The sequence below is a fragment of the Mycteria americana genome, chromosome 11 (assembly GCF_035582795.1).
Source record: "Mycteria americana isolate JAX WOST 10 ecotype Jacksonville Zoo and Gardens chromosome 11, USCA_MyAme_1.0, whole genome shotgun sequence".
Taxonomy (NCBI): Eukaryota; Metazoa; Chordata; class Aves; order Ciconiiformes; family Ciconiidae; genus Mycteria; species Mycteria americana.
In genome coordinates this window covers 25,176,338-25,197,699 of record NC_134375.1, presented here as the reverse complement: position 1 = coordinate 25,197,699, position 21,362 = coordinate 25,176,338, and the positions used below count along the sequence as shown (strand labels likewise).

General features: G+C 38.8%; 1 protein-coding gene across 5 annotated transcripts in view; it reads right to left on the bottom strand.

The window, feature by feature from the left end:
- The window catches only part of ERC2 (ELKS/RAB6-interacting/CAST family member 2), a 534,065-nt gene that overhangs the window by 53,126 nt on the left and 459,577 nt on the right, over nucleotides 1-21,362 (bottom strand). For 3 of the 5 annotated variants that reach the window (XR_012777475.1, XR_012777477.1, XR_012777479.1), the window contains exon 16: nucleotides 10,730-10,920. The exons of 1 other annotated variant lie outside the window; for it this stretch is intronic. The gene's annotated coding sequence lies outside the window, so the exon portion shown is untranslated. Of the gene's footprint in view, nucleotides 1-3; nucleotides 59-1,718; nucleotides 1,760-10,729; nucleotides 10,921-21,362 lie in introns of all 5 variants that reach the window. One more of the 5 variants, XR_012777476.1, reaches the window with a different exon arrangement.

Genomic DNA, 21,362 nt, shown 5'->3' with positions numbered 1-21,362 from the left:
TACATGGAACTAAACAACTCTGTTACGACGAAAGCCGGACATTCCTCAGTGCTGGGATCTAATGAAAACATCAATGTTTTACTAAGTTTTGAACCTGACAATTTAACAGTTTTACAAGAAGCATTGAACATTTATCATCACTTTCTGCAAGTTACATTTAGACAAGGGAAATAGTTACATAAAGCAAACAATTCTTGCATATAATAAAAAAATGCACAAACTTCTTAAGATGAATGTACATTTAAGAATGATGCCTCTTTGCAATAAACTGTCAGCAATAATGGGTTCCCATAAACAGGAAATGGTATTATAAAAAGAGGAACAGATTATTATCAACCCTGATGACAGAAACTGCATACTTTCTTTTTCTCTGACTACGCTCAGCGCAAAGTCCGTCAGGTTGAGCGCTTGCACGGACCAAATAACAGGACATTGTAAGGTCAGAACAGAGCAGTGAAAATTACCGTAACACAACTGCTACAAAACTTCTGTGCCACGGGAGAACAGTAGGAAAAAGCTGAAAAGGCAGGAGATAGATGACATAACCTGGGAAAGCGGGGTTTCAAGTTTGGAAGAAGAGAGATTGAAGAGCCTGCAGGTTACTAATGAGGAAAGAGGAAAGAAGGGAAAAGGGGCTGGAGATAGGCTTGCAAATAAATCAAACGAAGCTGAAAGCCTGGAAGGAATATTGCAGCTGGAAAAGGCTGTAGAGGGAAAGGAGAGCACAGCAGAAAGACCACAAAAGAGAACGAGGAGCCACTAGAGGCTGTAAGAAAGGAGACATTGAAATGCTGGATGAAAAATGTTAAAAGAACAAATCTGGCAAAAGAAGGGTAAGGTGCTTCCTTGAATTAGGTAGCCAAAGCAGAATATGAGGCACATCCGTGCAAGTGCTGAGATATTAGTAACTGGACTATGGCAACATTTGACGTGTAGGTAATTTCTAGTAATGACATGAGGCACATTGTCTTTGACAGCAGTGGTGGGCAGAAGACAGGCTCTAGGTGCTCAAGAAGACAGCTGGAAGACAAATTTGGGGAGATACCACAGTCTGGGATTTCTGAAATATCAAGAATGTAGAAATGATGAAAGGGACAACACAAACTGATACTCTTGTTTGTCCTACAATGCCCAGAACAGGAAGCTTCTATACTTTAGAACTATGTCTTACAGATCTTACAGGTACTAAACGACATGGAAATTAGTTAAAACAGATAGACACGCTTTTAGGAACACGTGCTAGCTTTTAAATATGCCTTTAACTGCCTATACAAACCATTGCTATAACAGAAATTGCACTACCTGTTTGGCAAAACACCATTTCCAAAAGTGAAGCTTGCTCTCATTGAAACATTTTTAAATATTTCTGTTCAGATGATGAATTCATTTACTTGTTCTAAACATTCATTATTTTAGATTCTGCATCTATAAGAAAAACAAATTTGCACACAGGTTTATCACTATACCATTTCATTAGCACACAGAAAACTGAAACTGTTGGAAATGCACAACTGTGCCTTATGCAACAAAAGCCTATTTATGAATTACGACTCTATGCACAATATGCCTTGGGGATTGTTCCTGTTCTAGTCAAATACTTTTGCAAATTTGTTGGCCAGGAACTGATAAAGTATTTACCTGCAATAGTTAGGTAAAAGAATGATACTATCAGGTAAAATGCATTTTCATATTCAGGTAAAATGTATTTTCATACATACTTTGGAAGTTTTATTCACTCAGCAGCCAGCTTCCAAAGGTTCTACAAAAAAATTAAATCACATAGCTTAAATATTTGTCCGCAAATAACACTGGTTAAATAACTCTGCAACATCTGGTTTCCTTTTCTGTTTGCTATTTGAGCGTTTTTTCTGAGTATAATTAATCCTTCTAAAATGGGAATAAAGCAAGTTATTGTCTTCTGGAAACTAATGAAGTATATTACAACTACAGACAAAGGGACTGTACTTCATTCTGCACAGCGGAGTTAGGATGCCCACAAAGAGAAAAAGAGCTTATGTTCATATGAAAATGGCACTTGGAGCTCAGAGGCCCAGATTCACTTAGCCAATTTAGTAAAAGGAAGCACTTAACTACGGAAAACCGTAGCTGAAGTGGAAAATTTCAGAAGAAGGAGGACAGTTTGAAGAGATGGGAAATAAAAGCACAGGGAGACATGACAGGACACTTTCCTTCTGTCTTGATTTTCCACGTTGAGGGCTCTGTGCCAACACAGACTGAACTTGTGGGCCAGTACAGATAACCAAATTGGGGAAAAACCCAATGTGTGAATGGTTGTCCTGGGTTCGGCTGGGACAGAGTTAGTTTTCTTCCTAGTAGCTGGTACAGTGCTGTGTTTTGGGTTTCGTAGGAGAAGAACGCTGATCCCACGCTGACGTTTTGGCTGTCGCTGAGCAGTGCTCACACTGGTCAAGGACTTTCCAGCTTCCCGTGCTCTGCCGGGCGCACAAGGAGCTGGGAGGGGGCACGGCCAGGACAGCTGACCCCAGCTGCCCAAGGGCTATTCCAGACCATATGGCCTCATGCGCAGTATAGAAACGGGGGGAGTTGGCCGGGGGCAGCGATCGCTGCTCGGGGACGGGCTGGGTGTTGGTCAGCGGGTGGTGAGCCATTGCATCACTTGTTTTTTCTTGGGTTTTGTTCCCCCCTCTCTCTCTCTCGTTGTTTTCCTTTTCATTACAATTTATTATTATTACTGTTATTATTATTATTATATTGCAATTATTAAACTGTTCTTCTCTCAGCCCATGAGTTTTCTTACTTTTGCTCTTCGGATCCCCTCCCCATCCCAGCGGGGGGGAGCGAGCGGCTGGGTGGTGCCTGGTCACCGACTGGGGCTAAACCAGGCGACGGTGCTTCTAGGGGAGCTGCGGTAACGTACCCAAGTGTTTGCGTTTTCATTACAGTACTGATCGAAGACCAAAGAAAGGTTTTGTTCTCCCTGCATCTGCCAGTGTGCACAGGAGAACGAAGCCACACTCTTAAGAAACCGCCTTTGAATTTAGGATTCATGACTGTAACGCTTCAACCAGCAGAGACAGCTTGAAAGGGTAGCTCCAGACCAAGCTCTTCACAAACTCCACGCCAAAAAACTCTATTCTGTCTAATTACGGAGGGCAAAACTAACATATCCCAATCTGTCTTTTATAAATCACTAAAGCTTTTGCCATTGATTTCCATGAACACAGGTTTAACATAAAAAAGTCAACAATAACCACTGTTCTACCCTCCTGTTCTCCACAAAAATGGAGATTAAGCCATTTTATGTTCTCTTACACCTTCTTTTTCTATTTGACAGAAAGACAAAACAAAAATGAGAAGCACTACTAAACTTAGCTAAAGCAGTCTTTACTGGGCCAGTTCAGGCACTCGGTCTACACATAAAAATCAATTAAAATAAAGGCGGGATTTTTGTCTCCCCTTTAAAATTAATTCTGCAACCTCATCAAATTCAACAAAGGAGATTCATATTGATCAGTTAATTACGTCTCTGTAATGCACAACAAAATATTACCTGCTTTCCGTTTCTGTTTTGAGGTTTGGTCTGATCTTGCTTTGTAAACACGAAGTGCTGTATTTGTAACTGGTTTTGTTTATAGAAGACACCTCTTATAATCAAAGCTTATTTTATGTTTCAACGATATATTACCCACAAAAGGATCCAGACTTTACCGAAGGGGCTGGTCTAACCCATCAGCTACCTCCACAAGCTACAGTTTGAACCACAGACTCCAAAACATGACAAAGAGCTTTTCTTTTTTCACGACAGGCTCAGCAGAACCGTGCCTCAGGATGTAACCTTCAGCATCCCTCAGCATTTCAGACTGTACAACACATATGGAAGGAGCGTGAGGAATATACACAGGAGAGGCACACAGTCGTAACATTGTAAAGCACAAATGCCCGCTATTCACTGTATTCAGTTTAATAAAACCTTATTTTTACAACTCTCTTAATTGTATCTTAAGAATAGGATCTAGACCTGCTGCATACCTAGGCGTGTACTGAACTTTACTTGCACGGGTCAAATTAAAACCATGAGTTTGCATTACCAGTTTTGACTGGCAATAAAGCCAAAATTAATTAAGTACTCTAGGTATGCCACATTACGCCGCTTCCAAAAATCAGTTTGCTAAAGGATCTCTTCCTGGAGAACATGTCAGTTGTGTACTTTTCAATATGCTTCATATTTCTGCATGTTTCTGTATCAATTTGTTATGGAACTATCTTTCAGATTATCCCTGCTTTTATTTTGTTTGGTGTTTGTTTTTAAGCAGAGTCATAAATGTATTTCCATTTCATGCTATTCCCAGTTAGGAATAAAATGACGGTACTCCCAAGAAAGAAAATTACCAGGGAATCTGTTCTGCATTTGTAGGCAGGAGTGAGGCACTTCGAATGGAGAAGAAGAATTAAATTAGCCCCAGATATAGGGGCTGAATACTAGCCATGTGTTTTTGAAGTGAGTATCTGCAAACCCTTTCCTATAGATCCTTTCCAGTCTGAACTTTATACATCTAAATATAATGATATAGGTATAATCCGGTAAAAAGTTTGCTGCCCTACAGCAAGCACAAGTCTATCCAATTTTTAGGCAAAACACTTTTTTTTTCCTCTTCCAAAGGGACCACTGGTCTTTGAATAAAATATTTTTACCTTCCCCCACAGCCACCAGTTTAGAATGAAAGCATATTCCATGTTTAAGATTCTATATTTACTTAGTTTAAATATTTATGGGTCAGATGTATATACAATATTGAATAAAACAGAAACCAGATTCATTCCTTAATGAGTGAGAAAGAATAGACTTCATATGGGGCGAAAAGCAGTGTTAGAAATTGTCACTACTTCTTTAAAGTCAGCAACCACAAGAAATGTTAAGTCTTCTCAACTACTGTACAGAATAACAAAACCAAAAGAAAGTGTTATTAGTTTTTCTTCTATATTATCAGATTTTTATGACAAAGGTTAGAATGTTCAAAAATGTGTTTAAATTTATTCAGCTGTTCTCATAGTTTCATGTTTCACTGGGCTGCTACACTGCGTTATGTTCCCACATGACTGGATGAAAGCTATCTAACAGGCTGGTTAAGTTATTAGTCCAGCATCTGAATACTTGTTCAGAACCTTCTTCACCAAGTATTGACAAGCTGCAGAAGTCATACTGAAATCTTCTTTTTTTAAATAGGACATGGATGGTATTTGTCAGATCAACACTTCTAAAGACCGCTCTTCCTCCAAAGACACTGAGAAACTAAAAATGGCGATAAACCCAGTTGCAGGGCGACTGGACAGCCCAAGGGAGAGGTAACAGGATACAGAGACTTTAACCTTTAGGTCATCAATTTAAATTCAGCTCAAGTTGATCATGACCAACATTCCCACATGATGAATGTTTGTTAGCCTGTGTAAAGAAACAGGCACAATAGATATTGGTGGACACATTACCAAGGTAACTGATCCCTTTTGGGAATCTCAGAAGAATACCTACACACTGACAGGGCACAAAACTGTCCTGATTCCTGTCGCTTCATGGAATCCATCATCGACTGCATATTCCAAAACAATGTCCCAGCCACAATCAAATTCCTTATGACAGGTTTTGGAATTTTGTTTTTTCCAGTACGTGCACATTTCAACTAGAAGCATCTTCAACAGTGATCACCACTGAGTTCACCTTGTCATAAGAAAGTATAAGGTGCAAAAACAGAGACAGAAAACTATATTGAAAAATGCCATTTAAATTAATCGCTGTTTTATCCCAAGTACTACTGCTAGGCAGATTTGGCTGAACTGTTAAAAGTGTGGATATAGGAAAAACAGAAAAACCTGAGATAGCTGACAGGAATAACCAGAGGCATGGAAAGACAGCTCTATATGGAGTCTGAGATTGAGATTTAGTTTAGAGTCCAGATTAATAAATGTTGCCTGGTATGAATATATACAATAATGATTATTACAGGCAGTTCTTCAGAGCCTGGGGGTTATGAATAAAGCTAGGCACAAAGGTTCTTTCCTAGCCTATAAGAATTCTGGAGATTTCAGAAAGGTCTTGTTAGTATTAGGACAAATCCTTTCACAATTTCCACAAAAGCAGAGATACCCAACCTATTACAGACAATAGTCCAGTGGTAATGACAGTTGCCTTGGATGCATTAGATATTCAACTGGGTTTAAGTCTCTATTCAGCTGGATTCAGAAAAGGAAATTGAACCAAAGTCGCATGTCTTAAAGGATAATGCCCTAACGATTAGGCACTGGGTATTGTGATGCAGATTTCTCTCAAGGTTTCTTGTTGAGCAGTTCCATTTTCAATAAATTAGTTATTTGCTATTTGAAATTAAAGCTTCCTAAAGGAAGTTTCTTTAAACTACCCTTGGTATGAGAGAGCTTTCAGGTTTGATAAAGCAACAATTTCTATCAAAAACACTGCTAACTTGAAAAATTCCCTAGCAGCTTTGGTATTTCCAAGAGCAAATGCAAGTAAGTTTCAGACATTTGTGAACAGTCTTTTTTTTCTTTGTGGCAACACTAAAGAGGGGACAGTGAGACCAGGCCACGCGATCTTTTCCTGTTCAAGGTATCAAGTGATTTAAGGCTGGGGAATCATTGCTCCTAATCATCCATCAATGAACCTCTCATATAAAATAAAAATAACAAAATAGGCAATAAAATGCGTATTTTCTTTTAAAATTTCTTTTAAAATTGACCAAGGGAAACCACAACAGCATTCATATTACTTTTTTTTTTGCTAAGAGACAATGCAGTTGACAATTTTTATACCTGGGAGGGTAAGGCCTTTAACCTGAGCTTTAACTAACATATGAGTCACCTTTGCTGTGATTTCTTTTTATCCTTCCTATCTGTAGTCTTGAGAACACGCTGTTCCCAAATTAAATGCTAATTTTCATGTGATTTTAACCGTAAGTCTGTTTTTCATTTCTATGGCTTGTCTTACATTTGACTATTACCTGACTCTATCAAGATGCTTATTGATCACAACTTTTAATTATTATAACTGCCTGACGCAGGGCTTCCCAAAGCACACCGATTCAAATCAACTAGAATCGTGTAATATAGTTTATCCATAGTTATACAAAAATTATTCATTCTTGAAGGCCTCTACTCACCTCCAAAGTTTACCACTTTATCAAGCCATAGCTTTTAAAAATTATCCCTTCTGTAGAAATGTTTCTGTTTTCTCTGCTCTCCTACTCAATTTTCCGATTCCAGTTTTCTTTCAGTCCTCTCTACCCTTCTCTGTCATTATGTGGGTTATTACGGTGGGGTTTTTTAGTGATTTATCCCAAATTCATAACACTGGTATCTAAGCACCCATTGATTCCCCCCTTTCACATACTAACAAGCACCCACTTCCCCAGAGCAATCAAGTCAGCGCTGTGCTAAGCTGTGCCCTACACCAGTAGGTCCCCACGCACACAAAATCATTAATATGATGTTGACTTACAATCTTTATCAATTTAACTGCTGTTCACTGTGAAAGGAGAGATAGCATTAAATTGTGCAAATGGTAGCCCTTCTAAAGACGGATTATGAGACACTGAAAGTCCTGTGTGGGGAAACAGAAATGCTGCCAAAGGAACCGCACATAAATCTACTCAGTCAATGACCAGGATACGGATTGCGTCCTTCCTACTTGTGCCGAGTGCTATCCTACTAGCTGAAAAGCTCCGCTGCGACGAAAATAGGCACTAGCGAGGCACAAAACGACTTGTCTTTAAAACCAAAAGCCTGTCAGGAATTTAAGTTTCTATCCCCCCCCCAATTTACCATATTACAAAGCAGCAATAGTCCACAGTGTAATACCTTTGGATACCAACCCAGGTGATACATCTACTGCCAGAGTAGTCACGTGCAATGAATCACATTATTCCTCCAGTGTTTTAAACAGGTAGAAACAATAATAAAAGAACTGCCAAGGAAGTCCACAGTTCTAATTTTATTCTGTCTGTAGCTCTTCAGACTAAAAATAATTCACAGATGTCATTTTCAAAATTAGCATTTCTGTGAAAAAGAAAACCAGACTCATCCTAGTTGATCTTAGACATTGACTTACCAAAATAATTCCACTGAGGCAGATAAATGCATTTGCATGAAAAAGGACCTGCACTGCAGGACTTAATAAAAACATACTATTGAAAAAAATAAAATGATAGCCTAGGAATTAAGTCAGGAATTTGGCAAACATTTGTTTTATAACTGCAATGCAGTTAATTGAGTTGACTATTCCTGAGTTCAGATCCAATACACACTGCTCTACAGAACTGCCTGAAAAGCATTAACACATTTAAAGCAATTTCACTTTCTAGAGCTTCAAAATGCACTGTGTTTTTCTATGGTTCATAACTGTTAATGCACTTTTGAACTACAAATTCTTCCTATCATTTTGTTTAATTATAACACATTCTTTTAAAGTTAACTTATGTTTGAAAAACAGGTTCATAAAAATCCCTCAGTTATACATTCAAAGGAGCTGTTAAATTAAAATAAACTAATTACAGGCCTAAAAATATGGGAATTCAAAGTGGGACATGAGCAGAATTTAGGCACTGCCAGCCGAAGTGGTGGTCCTCAAGGCCCCTAGCTCATCCTGGAGATGTCTGGTCTCGGAGGACAACCCTGTGGTAAGACAGGCCAGACGCAGGAGCTGCGTCTCTGTGCACGGCCAGAGTTTGCCGACCCGGCCAGGACTGAACATCTCACTGCACAGCTTATGGCTAAGCCTGACTGGGATCTAGAAACTAAGCCCACCCCTGCGGAGATGATCTGAGGAGTTTGATCCAACAGGTGCTCTCAAAGCCAGCCTAAGCCAGCCTAATAAACACCAGCTAGGTGGGTTCCCTACAAAATTCTTCAGGTGCTATTTCTTTCTAAAATGGTACATCAACAGCAGCCATTGCTAGCCTAGCAGCAGGACTACTCATCCCAGAAGCAAAATCCCCAGGTTCAACTCCTTCTTCAGGCTAGGACTCAAGGCAACGTCTTTTAGCAGAATGTTCTAGTCAACAGGCTATAGGCTGCATTAAATGCTGGGACGAGCACAGGGATATATTAAAGCTCTCCTGTTGAAGCTGTATCATTGTACAGAAAATAATTCAAGATTCATTGGGCCAGAGAAAGAACACAAGAGGGAGCAAGAGTCTGTAGCCTAGTGATTTGGGCACTCAGCTGGGAAAAGGAGTCCTGGGTTCCTGGCCTTTGCTCCATAGAAGGTTCAATTTATCTAACAGCCTTTCCATAATGTAAGTCCTAGCTTGAATCTGGCTACGTTTTCCTCCTTGATCCAAGTTTATAAATAACATTTTGCGCAATCACATTTATCAATTTGAATTTCGCAAACATCAACACGTCTTTTGCGTGCTTTCAGTGCTAAATTTTAAATAGAGAACATCAATAAAACTGAAATGTGTCAAAACCCTAAAGCTTATTTCATATTAATTTTGCTTTATATGTATATAAAGTACAAGAACTTACTTGAGAGCAGGTGAAAAATAATATTAAAATACAATTACATTTAATTACCTGTGTCAGTAATGCTGCTTTGAATTACTAAGTTGGAACTTATGTTTTCATCTCATCTTTCTCAGGGTATGGTAAGAATTTTAAGAACTTTTAACAACGGTAATAGACTTCTCATACCTTAATTCTGCTCAGTTTCAGTTTCTGATTCTCACTTAATAGTATTTTCATTTGCTGTTTCTCATTCCCTAGCACACAGTGCAATGTCACGCAGGCGACTGTTTAAATCCAAGCTAGTTTACCCTGAAATTCCCACTCCAACAATTTCATGGACCTATTTCTGTTTTTGCTAAACATTCTTTTTATAATAGCTTCATTTTGGGCCTAAGTCTACATAACAGGGTCCCTTTAAATAATATTCCATGCCTTGAAACATATTACAAAAACTGTTATATCAAGGCAAGTTATGCAACAGCTCTCTATGGTTTTAGCATATTTACTCTGTCACGCCACATGTGAGACTGCAGCCTCCACAACAAAACCTTTACACACTGAAGTCATTATCTCTGTGAAGTCTGCAACTGGCATTTAAAACTTATGGATGGCCTGGGTATTGGTGGCTCAGTAGGCAGCACTCTTGCCGGAGGCCCAGAAGGTCAGAGGTTCACATTCTGCTCAGAGAACAAGCTGGACATGTTCCAGGATTGTGTGTGGGCTGTGCTAGACTCCTAAAGGGGCAGTCCTTAGGACAGCGAGCGAAACCTCGTCTGCCTTGTGGATATCAAAGTCCTCCTGGAAATGGAAGAGGAAGAGTAAGAAGCAAGTTTAACTTGCCTGAAGCAAGTGAGTGAAAATGAGCACGCTTGCCGGGGACCTGGATTTGGCTGAGCGCGCCGGACGCGGAACGGTTCGACTACAGTACACTGAACAGTTTTAAACAAGCCATGTTGGTCTTTGTGGTAAGCGTGCGTTCAAGAGACAGGTACAGGCTGCCAGGCATGCTCAGTATCAGCCGACTTCCATAATAGCAGAATGACTTTGGCTTCAATTTCACACCATGGAACTATGAAAAATGCACGTGTAGTTTCGGTAAGTGAGGAGTCTAAACAAAAAAGGTTTAACGCTGGTAAAACTTCAGAGCATACTATATAATTACTGAAAAAAATCTTAGCCAAATATCCAAGTCAATACTAGCAACATATATAGAGGATAATATAAATAGAGATTCAACCTGCTCTGGTGTTAAACTTTGATACTTGAATATCCCAGATGTCTCCCTCCTCCTCTTCTTCTTTATAGACAGGTAAAGATGGATCTCTTGAAGGAACTGGGGATCACACTCTAGGCAAAGGTTGGACAGGTGATCAATGTACAGCATGAGATTTTGCCGTGGCTATGTGCCTCCAACAGTGACTGGATCATCTGGTTTAGAAAAACAATTCAAAATTGTAATATTTTCTAACGAACTTATTTAGGGAAAAATTAGCAAAAGGGAGAACAAATGATTTTTGTAACATGGAATGTATCACAGAACTTCTTCCCATAATTATATAGTTCATTTTAAAGATTCTTTTATTTCTTAGTTAACATTTAGTTCATTAACTTTTTAATTCCTTAGAAGTTAGCTTTTAGAGGATTGTATCCCATTTCCATTGGCAGAATGTGTTCAATGGTTTCCGATAAGATATGAAGTTATTCTTACAAGTTTTGATTTCTTTTTTTGGTGTCTAACACGACCGTACGAAGTGCCGAGGCCAGGCCTGGCCCATTATTTGAACAGGCTTTGGAGCAAGCCACTATTTATTAGCCCAATGGGATTCTACTCTGTAGTGCACTTCGGGGAGGTATGCACAGAGGTTGACGTTCGCTAAGGAAGATTCATCTCCCAACACTCCCTCCATTGTCAACAGACTGAAAGAGCATTTCCTAAAGGACCATTCAGAGCTCCTAAAGAGAGGCTGTTTCTTCTAGCATTTAGGAACACCACCTTTTATCTACCTATCTTGCACATAGTGCTTTTTTTTTTTTACCATCACAGAAAAACAAGCAATGCCCTCCTTCCCAGAGATATCCATTAGTATAATGGACCTTTAGGTTTAAGTTTGGTGAAATCAACCTGTATTTAAGCAACAGTGTTTACACACAGTAAAAGAGATCATGAATTACAAGCATCCCGACATCTTTAGGCTATCACATAATTAACGTGTAAGCAGTGAGCTTCTTAACCAAAACAAGTTAATGATGACATTTCTAGTTAGAAACAGAGGAACCCATAGCATAATCCCAGTGCAAATTTGCAAAGAATTATGAGTTCATTTTGTCGCTAAAATATGAAAATAAGCTATTTCAAGGAACGAAGGATGTCCTCTTAACCTGTGACAACAAATTTGTTTGTTTTTTTCTCTTCTCAGTAAGAAAGCAATTAGGTTTTTTTCCAATAAAAATATCCTTGTCCATATATAAACACTCCTGGTAATCATGTAATTACCTTACCCAATCAGATTAAATTGCTGTCAGTTGAGTTCCCACTGTTGATTAACTTTCGTGTACTCTAAACCTAAATGAAGCCTTTGGTAAAGTCACTTAGTCATTTACAAAGGTGTCTCTATGATTCCAAAAACTATAACAGCAACATATTATTTGCTATAATCATCAAATATCCAAGGTCACGGATAGATCACAGTGGACCCCTTTTTTAAAACCCAAAGAAATACAGAATTAAACTAGGTTGCTTATTTTTGTGTTTCTTGCCATGACTTCTAAATGTAATAGTAACCTTTGACCTCCACACATTAAACACCATAATTATGTAATTAAAACTAATTATACAATTTAACATACATATTTTTGTCCTACAACAGGCAGGTCAATTACCTCACTCATTGACCTTGGAAGCTTTCACAGTTTAAACAAAACAATGAGGCTTTCAATTAATGTTAAAGTACAAACAGAGAAGGAGCCGCAGCACCACAAGTCTTCAAGCTAATATCGCATAGATGGATCACTTACAAATCTCTTCATTTTGTATTACATAAAGTAAATCCCTTGATAAACGTCTGTCTGTCTTATATGTTTCTATCATTAGAAATGCTAACACATTTGTGAACAAATCATATACACGTTACTCGCCAAATGCAAGCAAGAAAGGAGGCCATGCATCGCTTTGTGCTTTGTCCCACTTCTTTTCTTCGGTATGGTTTCCCTTGCTTCCTCCTGTATTTCTCTACCTCTCTCCCTGTTTCACCTTCACTTTCTGAAGTCTTTTTCTTTCCCCTTTTTGCTTCGTTATCTTTGTTCCATTGCTAGCTGTAAAACTTGATAGCAATTTATATATTATCAACCTGCTGTAGCCCTTGTCTTTTCCAGTTTCCGCTTGCATCCCTAACCCCGTTCATGGGATGGTGTTTCTCATCAGATCCTGGCTCCCGGCGATGATAATCCAGCACACTGAGGGAACTCTGGACTGCAGTAAAGCTACAGCTAAAACAAACGGGGTACACGCTCTAAAAAACATTCTACATTTTCCAGCACGGGAAGTGTGGTTCAAGTGAGAGACACTTTATGAAATTATTGAAATATGTTTCACCTGGATAACGTCTTTATTCTCTTCGTACACTTGGGTAAACTATATATACTGCACTGCAAATTTTAAAATTGTACAACGGAGACTCATGCAATATTACATTGTGTCCAAGGAACTTCTTTCCCTTCATAGAGTAAAATCTGCATCGTAATTCAATCACGTTTTTATTTTTCAGTAAGCTAAATCCCATTCACTAAAGAACAATTCTTAAAGCAAGTATAAGCCTAGGAGCTCTACATTAAAAAGGATGACATTCTGCTATCCTGTTTTTGCAATTGCTATCTTAGTCACAAATAGTTCCACCAAAGTTAACAGCCTTAGCTGTGAAGTAAAGTGACAATGTATATATAGGTATACCAATCAAGCTTTAAGTTGTTTTCTCTAAACCTTGTTTTATGCGGGGATCAGAAAGTAGCTACTGGCAAAATACATACGCAAATCTTTGCTAACTTCTTGAAAGTACCGCAAAAATATCTACAGCGCACTTTGTGTTTTGGTGTCATTTCTAACAACGTTTTTGGAGTCCCTTCGGTTCTCTGCTTTAATTAGTCCTGACCTGCCCAAGCCGCTCGGAAAGGTATCGGCAAGCCTCTGCCATAATGGAAACAAGGAGCGCTGAACTCTGCATGAGGAGTTACAACAGGAAAGAAACAATTTAAGATGGTAGCAGGCCCTACTGCAACATCAAACCTCAAATTGGATCTGACTTACATAAAGTAAACCAATATACTGAAATAGTGCCCCGAACTTCTGGACAATAGTTTGAAGGAAAATAATATAGTGCATGTGTAGAAACTCTATCCAAGGGAACGAAAGAGATTATTCCTTATACTCTGATTTAACAAAAAGGTTCCTTCTGCTTTGAAGGGAACATTAAAATTCTAATTCAGCTCATCGAGCATCCCAAACAGAGCAGCAAAAGAGTGCGTGAAGGAGTCCAAATACGGTGTTATTGAAACAGTGGATTAGAGGAGCTGGGACAGAAGCCTCCAAGTGGGTAAACAGCAGCAGGAGATCAGCTGCACATACAGCAGGGTGCTGCTCTTTCCAGACGTGACTGACATAATACAGGCAAAACAATCAGGATTTTAGCTGATAAATGCATGCGTTAGGAAAAGGCCTTGCTGTAGGACTTTCACACTCAACAAACTTTTAGGTAAATTCTCTAGACCTAATTTACACTGGAGAGCATTTTGTCTTGCATGAACATGTCATGTTAATCATGTAAAGCAGAATCCTTTCTAACATAAAGACAATAATTTTCAAGAACCTAAACGCAGAAAACACAAGACTAGTGGCTTAATGATTCAGTACATGGATAAAGCCAAAAGCTTTCATAGTTTGACTCAGCTTCGATTCTGTCCTGAGCAATTCTATGTGTATTAGGTTAAATATACATAAAAATATTAGCCCCAAATATCTAGGATACCTAGAATGAATAAGTAACAAGTCTATGTAAGCCTATTGATTATTCATAAATTCCATATTATAGCAGTAGTATTAGAGAAGTTGTAAGGTTCTGAAGGGAACAGTTGCATTTGTAAAGAGACATTGAGATACCAAAATTAGATGCACTTGATGAAAAAAAGGATCAAAAGATCGTTTTGATTTCTAAATTTGATGGGATTTTATAAAATCACACTTTCGTTCGAAACATCTATTTTTCACTCACACTGTTTTCAAAATGCCGTTTAAAAGGCTGAGATTCCACTTACTTTCCATCTTATGCTATGAGCAACCAGAAGAAAATTTATTCAATTGCTTTTTAGCTAGTGAAGTGCAAAACATTATGTGTAACGTTATGACTATTCATTTATCTTCCTCAAATTCTTCTCTGTCCTCCACAAAATATCCTTGTGGACTAATTACTTCAGTAAGTTTGAAATAAATTATAATTCTTAGGTCAAGAACAGATTCCAGCCTGGAGCAGAGGCCACACTTCCCCTTGACTCTTAGAACATTGAGAGACGAGAACTTCTGAGTGGTGGGGTAACGACAGGAGGCCTGGTAGAGAGCTAAGGAACACGGGAGCGCACCACAGGTCCATCCAGCACAGCACCCTTTCTCCCATGGCCGCTCCCGGTATAGTCTCCCAGCTTGAGCAACCTTCACAGCACAGATTTCATGCATTGCAAACACTATCTCAGCTTTTAGTAGCCTCTGATGGATTTTTCTTCCCCCCCATGGATTCATCAAGTCTCTTTCTGTATCAGTACAAACTCTGGCACTCACAGCATCACGCAGCAAGAAGTTCCATAGATGAATTGCAGCTTATAGGAAGAAATACCCCATCCTTCTGCCCCCCTCCCTTTTTTTTTTAAGCTCCCCAACTGCTCATTTCATTTGCTACTCAGATTAATTGTAATATGATGGATGGTAAGTAGCTGTTTTGAATTAACCTCTTCATCAGGGATGGCTTTATACTTTCTGGAAACTCACAGGCATTTGGTTAAACCTTATTAGTTCTCCAGTTATCAGTTATCCGGCTGACTGTTTTCATTCAAAAACCAGTTCAAGAGGCAGTTGTGTTTTTGAGAGCATAAGCCACAGCGATTAAGGAGGCAGGGCAGAGAAAAGGCCAACCACAAGCACAAAGGCAGGGAGCTCCCCTGCCACGGCTTGGGCAACCACCTAAGAACGTCGTGACATTTACAGAAGACACCTGCAGACTGTATTCCCCGAGCCCTTTCTCAGCACGTAACCAGAAGTTTGCCTGTCATCTGATCACAAAACAGGCATTTCACATCGCGTGATTGAGTGAGGGAACATGACAGATGACGTCTGTATTCTGATAATTTGATGGACATGGAAATAGACTTATGGCCATTGCTTCTGGAGAAAGACCAGATTACAGAGCAGATCAAGTTCTTGCTAGCTGGCTCCAGCCTATGGATCTCGCCACAAGTTGGCCATCTGTGATGTTAATGTGTCCGATTTCTGGAAATCTTTCATCAAACTGTACGGTCAGGAATTCGAAATGATGTGGAGATAGCCACAGCATTCAGCAGGTCTAGCTCTAGTCCCTGCTCTGCTGACAACCAGCTCTGCTGCCGCCTCCCTACCACCTGCAGCACGGCGCGCTCACTGAAGGACGCAGTCATCTTGTTCTCATCACCACTGGCAGTGTGACTTATTTACATGTATGGATGTATTGCACATTTATAGCATGTTTGGTACAGAGCAGAGCAGCTCTGTAAAAGCTGATTAAGACATTATGCTGAACTAAAAATTGGATGCTTTGTGACTATGTGCGTTTTGGCCTTTCCCCAAATGTCTTCCCCCCACAAAGTGAGAGAGGACAGCTGGAGCAGACTAACTTTCTGTACACAAGAGACTTTCCTTCTTTCCTTTTGAAGGTATTACTTGCATGTTATTACATTTACATAAAGGATCTTTATTCTTTCCCATATATAGTAAATTGCACTCCAGTATGGGAACGTTGTAGGGCCATTTCCCCCCCAAATACAAACTAGAATTATCCTCACTGTCATTCAAGCTTTTTTTTTCCCCCCATTACAAAGAATTGATGCAAATCTATTTTTGTTTGGTCTGTTTTATGCTGACAGCAATTAATTCTAAAGCCTACAGCATAAAGACATACAAGTATCACATATGGTTTTAATCTACAAGCAAGTTATCCAATTATTTTAGGTAAACTTTATGATCACAACCATTCTTACCAACTCTGATACGATAGGTTATTTTCTTCTTAATGGCTTAAGACTCATATACACTGCTATGGGGAAGATACTCTTGAGCATTCCTCGTGCTTTACCTCCTGATCTTGAAATAATAATATAATCAATGAGCACATTTTGTTTATACTTATTAGTAAAAAGACACCAAAAGCATGCTGGGAAATAATGTTCCATGCCTTAGGACTCAAACAAGTTCTCTTTATAAATAGAGCTTGTGTAAATCACAGACGAAGTTGACAAATTTCATGGATTAGTCACGGTGAAAATATCAGATTTCATGGTTTAAAAGAGATTAAAAGGAAAATCATATTAGAATCCCGATTATCCAAATTCTGCATGTTGTTGACAAAAAAATGAAAAATAGTGACAGTCCCGGAGCCCATTCACTTATTTACACTTGCATCGAGTCCTGTATAGAGCATAAATCTTCCTCATCAACCAAGTGCCTTGTAAAACCTCTGAAATCTATATTTAACTACATTAGGCAAGACACACTAGAACCAGAACATCAGGAATTATAGAGACTACGGTACAATCAGGCTATTTCAATGCATTTTTCCATCAAATCATCCTAACATGAAAACATTTTGTCACCTTATAGAAAAACTTTAACTAAAGGAAGAAACAGACTTGGAAACGAAAGCCGCTATTTTCACAATTATTGCTATCTGGTGCATTTAATTAAAAACTAGGGAAAGAATCTCCTAAAGAAGTTCCACTTGAACAGAATATCTCGGTATTCTGGTAAAAATATAAAATTCATACCAGTGAAAAACAACATTTGGAGCTAAGAGAAACTATCAGTTTTCATGTAAAACTTCATGGCTTTTAAGTCTTTCATGATGATGTAATTTAAAGTGAGGCCTTATTTAAAGGAGAGGTTACATATAACCATGTGATTCAGAGAGACTTGTTGACTGTGTAACTATTTGGCTTGATGCCTACATCTCTTCTACTTAGTTGTATAGACCACTTGTCATCTTTGCGTATGAAGACAGCCAATTTGTCAGACATTTGCTTTAATTCTTTTTCTTTGTCTTCTTTACAATATCCTTCATATACATCCTGGTCATCAATATCATATATCTGACTGGAGGATGGAAATTCATTTGTGTCTCCGTCTTATTTCCTTTGCATGCAATCCTCCTGGGTCTTATAGGATGTACTTAATAAGAACCACATTATTCTGCTAAAGGAAGTCCTTGAGCAGACTTTGAGAAGCAGTATGGCAAATTAGTTTCAGAACGTGGAAGGTCAGGTTGGAAATAAAAAGCTGCAGTTATCTGCACTATTTTCTGCAGTTCAGAAAGTGAGAAAAAGAGGTCTAGCTTTCAAGAAAGGATTTGTTTGATGTTTTTCCTTTAGAAAGCTGGACTAATTTATCCACAAGCAATAATGCGTTGGACATTAGCTGAAATAAATTAAAATTAGCTTTTAGTTAAATTCACATTTTTAATATATGAGCAATTACATTTCTCTTCCAAGTGTATTTAAATGCTTTTGTTTCCACAAACTTAGAACATTATGTGCAATAAATTCTATACCATTCAAATATTTAAATTTAAAAGTGTGTTTGAGTTGGAACATAAATAGCCCTTTCGATGGCTGGAAAGGCCAGGTTTATAGCTGTCCTTGCAACCTTAATTCTGCCCCCTGGTGTCTATGAATTACGGTTATTTCTAACTCATGATCACACATTGTTTTTCACTCTGGGATCTCAGTCTCACTCTGTTCACAGGCTAAATGTTTCTTGCAGAGCGAAGTTGCCTTTCAATCCTACCACAGTTTTTAAAACGCTGCCTTTGCCAAGCATCTCCCTGAACGACGTTACTGTTTGCTTGCCCGGCTTCTCTGTGCCGCTCATCACCATATCTGGGTATCGCCAGAACGCTCGCAAACTGCCTGCTGCATCTTCTGTGCGATGCGAAAAGAGCATTGTTATCTGCGTGGGAGAAGATGGTGCCCAGACGCTGGGCGCAGTTTCAAAAGTCTTTGTTTGCTGCAGATGTCTCGGTCATTTGCTCTAATGCATTAGCCTTACTTGTGTAAAGTTCTTTGGTTTTTATAGTCCTTTTCATTTTTGAAAGAGTTGTATGAACTTTAACATGTTATATTTGACACATCTCTAGAAAATAAAATTGTACATTTTATTTTCCTCATTTTGTAGATGTTAAAAAGTGACTTTTGCCTAGGCAGCCCAAAGAGCTGTTAGAAACGGCCTAACACTCGGACCCACCCCTGGTGCTTCAGCACTGGTTCTGCTCCCGGCGACCAGATACTTCTCCTAACGTAACAGCGGTGTTCGCACTGCTCTGAGGTACTGCGAGCGCTCTGTACGTCTGAGCCAGGTCACGACGGACATAAACAGAAGTTCACACAACACCGAGACTTTGGTCTACACAATTTGTTAGCACGTAAGAAATGTGTAGCACGAGACTGGATAGGGCTAAGCTGACCAATGCCGTTATTGTTTGCCTCTCTGGCAGTCACCGTCCCGTCCAATATGCAACTCAAGAATGTATTTAGTATAACAGACAGCAAGCGTGGAAGAGCAGCGAGGTGCTACAGAAAGGGCGGTAAATGGCTGTATAGCTGAAAAGCGTCGCAACGTACCAAAACGGGCACCAAAACAGAAATTATATGAGCTACTTTAAATCTGGCACTTCCTAACTTCCAGACCTTTGATTTACACTCTAATGGCCATTTAATGAAGCCATTCTGTTGACGTGCAACATACATTTGCTGTATTAAAAGATAAAAGTTACAGACAACTTTCACGATGGCTCGTCAGTATCAGAACCAAGTTTGAGCTCTTAACAGTGACAGCTGAAGTACAGATAGTCACCATTTAAACGAAACCTGTGGTTATTGGGGATCACGTCCCATTACAGTGGTGTGCACTGAAAGAAAAAGCTGCTAGCTTATCTACCTGAGCAAATGAAGGCATTTTGGTTTGCTTTGTTTATTGTTAAAACACACTGGAGCATAAATCCATCCCTTATTCTCTGAACAAAATCCGAGTGCCTTCTCTGGAGTGGCCATGCAAAGTAAAGGGTAGTGAAAATAGGGCTTTTGATTCTTTAAGCCCGCCAGCTTTTCCTCCCTATTTTGAAATGGATCTGATCCAAAAATCAGCTGGACTTAAAAGGAGCCTTCTTCTTGATTTCACCAGTAGGTGACGTACAACGTGGAGCAATGCGTATGATCAGGTTAAAAATATGGGATCTACTCTTTCTTTTTACCATCTGGTTTTCAGTCACACAGACCTCAATGGATTTCTCATTATCTGTTCTAACATCAGTAAATTAGAATCAGTTACAAAATTTAATTAAATAAATTTCTTTGTAGAAGCAATGAATGCATCATTAAGACCCAATAATAGTCACCGTCAAGTCTATCGAAACCCTCCCATTTTCTTTGGCAAGGGCAGATTAAAACGGAAATACTATGAAAATAGTCTCTCTCTCTCTCTCCAGTAGTGAGCTTATGTGTTTTGTGTCTGTATTTCATTCTCCTCAGTGCTGAAAAATTATTATAACAAATTTTTGGTTCTTAACATTTTGGGTGCAAGAACTGCAAAAAACATGCTTGATTTTCTGTTGACACTGAAATGAGAGAAAACCCCCACAACATTTCCTTTACAATTCTAAAAAAAAAAAAAAGGAACACAAATTTTGGACTAAATTTGGTCAAAACATTGACATAATAATCTCTCCCCCACCTTCTCATATACTGAAAGAAATAAGTAATCCATGTTTGTAAATGTTTTAATGATCTCAGATGAAAATTACAGAAATGCAAAGCGAGTATAATTGTTGTTGTTATGATGAAAACGTCTAGCTCTACTCACTACGGTCATTGCCTTAAGTAACACAGTGGGTAGCCTGTTATTACTAAAGGAATAAACTTTTTCATCAAACACTCTTTATAAAAATATTTCCCTGGAAATGTAACACAGCATGTAGCAAGACTACTACAATTTTCCATCAACTATGAGTACATGCAGCATAGGTTCTGTATTTAGATAATTTTACTTGAGCTTTTTGGCAATAGTTCCTCTCAAGGAAACCTACATTAACCTGAAATTTAGAGTCTGTTATCCCCAGGCCAGCTTCACTGGAATTTTTAATATGGCACTGTCTATTCAACAGTTGTGTGTAAAATGCCCATAAACTGGCCAGAAAAGAGCTGAAGGGCTAATTGCCTTTTAACTCCACTGTGATGATAAAGTCACGTAGAAAGAAAGGAAAAACTCCCACTGCTTTAACAAGTTTATCTGACTGCCGCTTTAACATTCTCTGTCTGCACGCACTTTAGTGCATTCACCAATAAAAGGATAAAAGCATTCAAAATCCCGTGCCCTCAATAACGAAGAAAGTCCAGATTCAAAACGTCTGCTCTGCTGCAATCAGCCCATTAGGTCAGCTAGCTTTTTGCGTGGTACTTGATTTCAACTGTACAGTATATACCAAGAAAAATTTTCCTTTTGATGCAAAAGATTATAAATCCTTAGGAAACTGGAGGGAGAGAAGAAAAGGAAGGATACTGTTTTGAAATAATAATAAAAAGCAGAAACTGCTTCT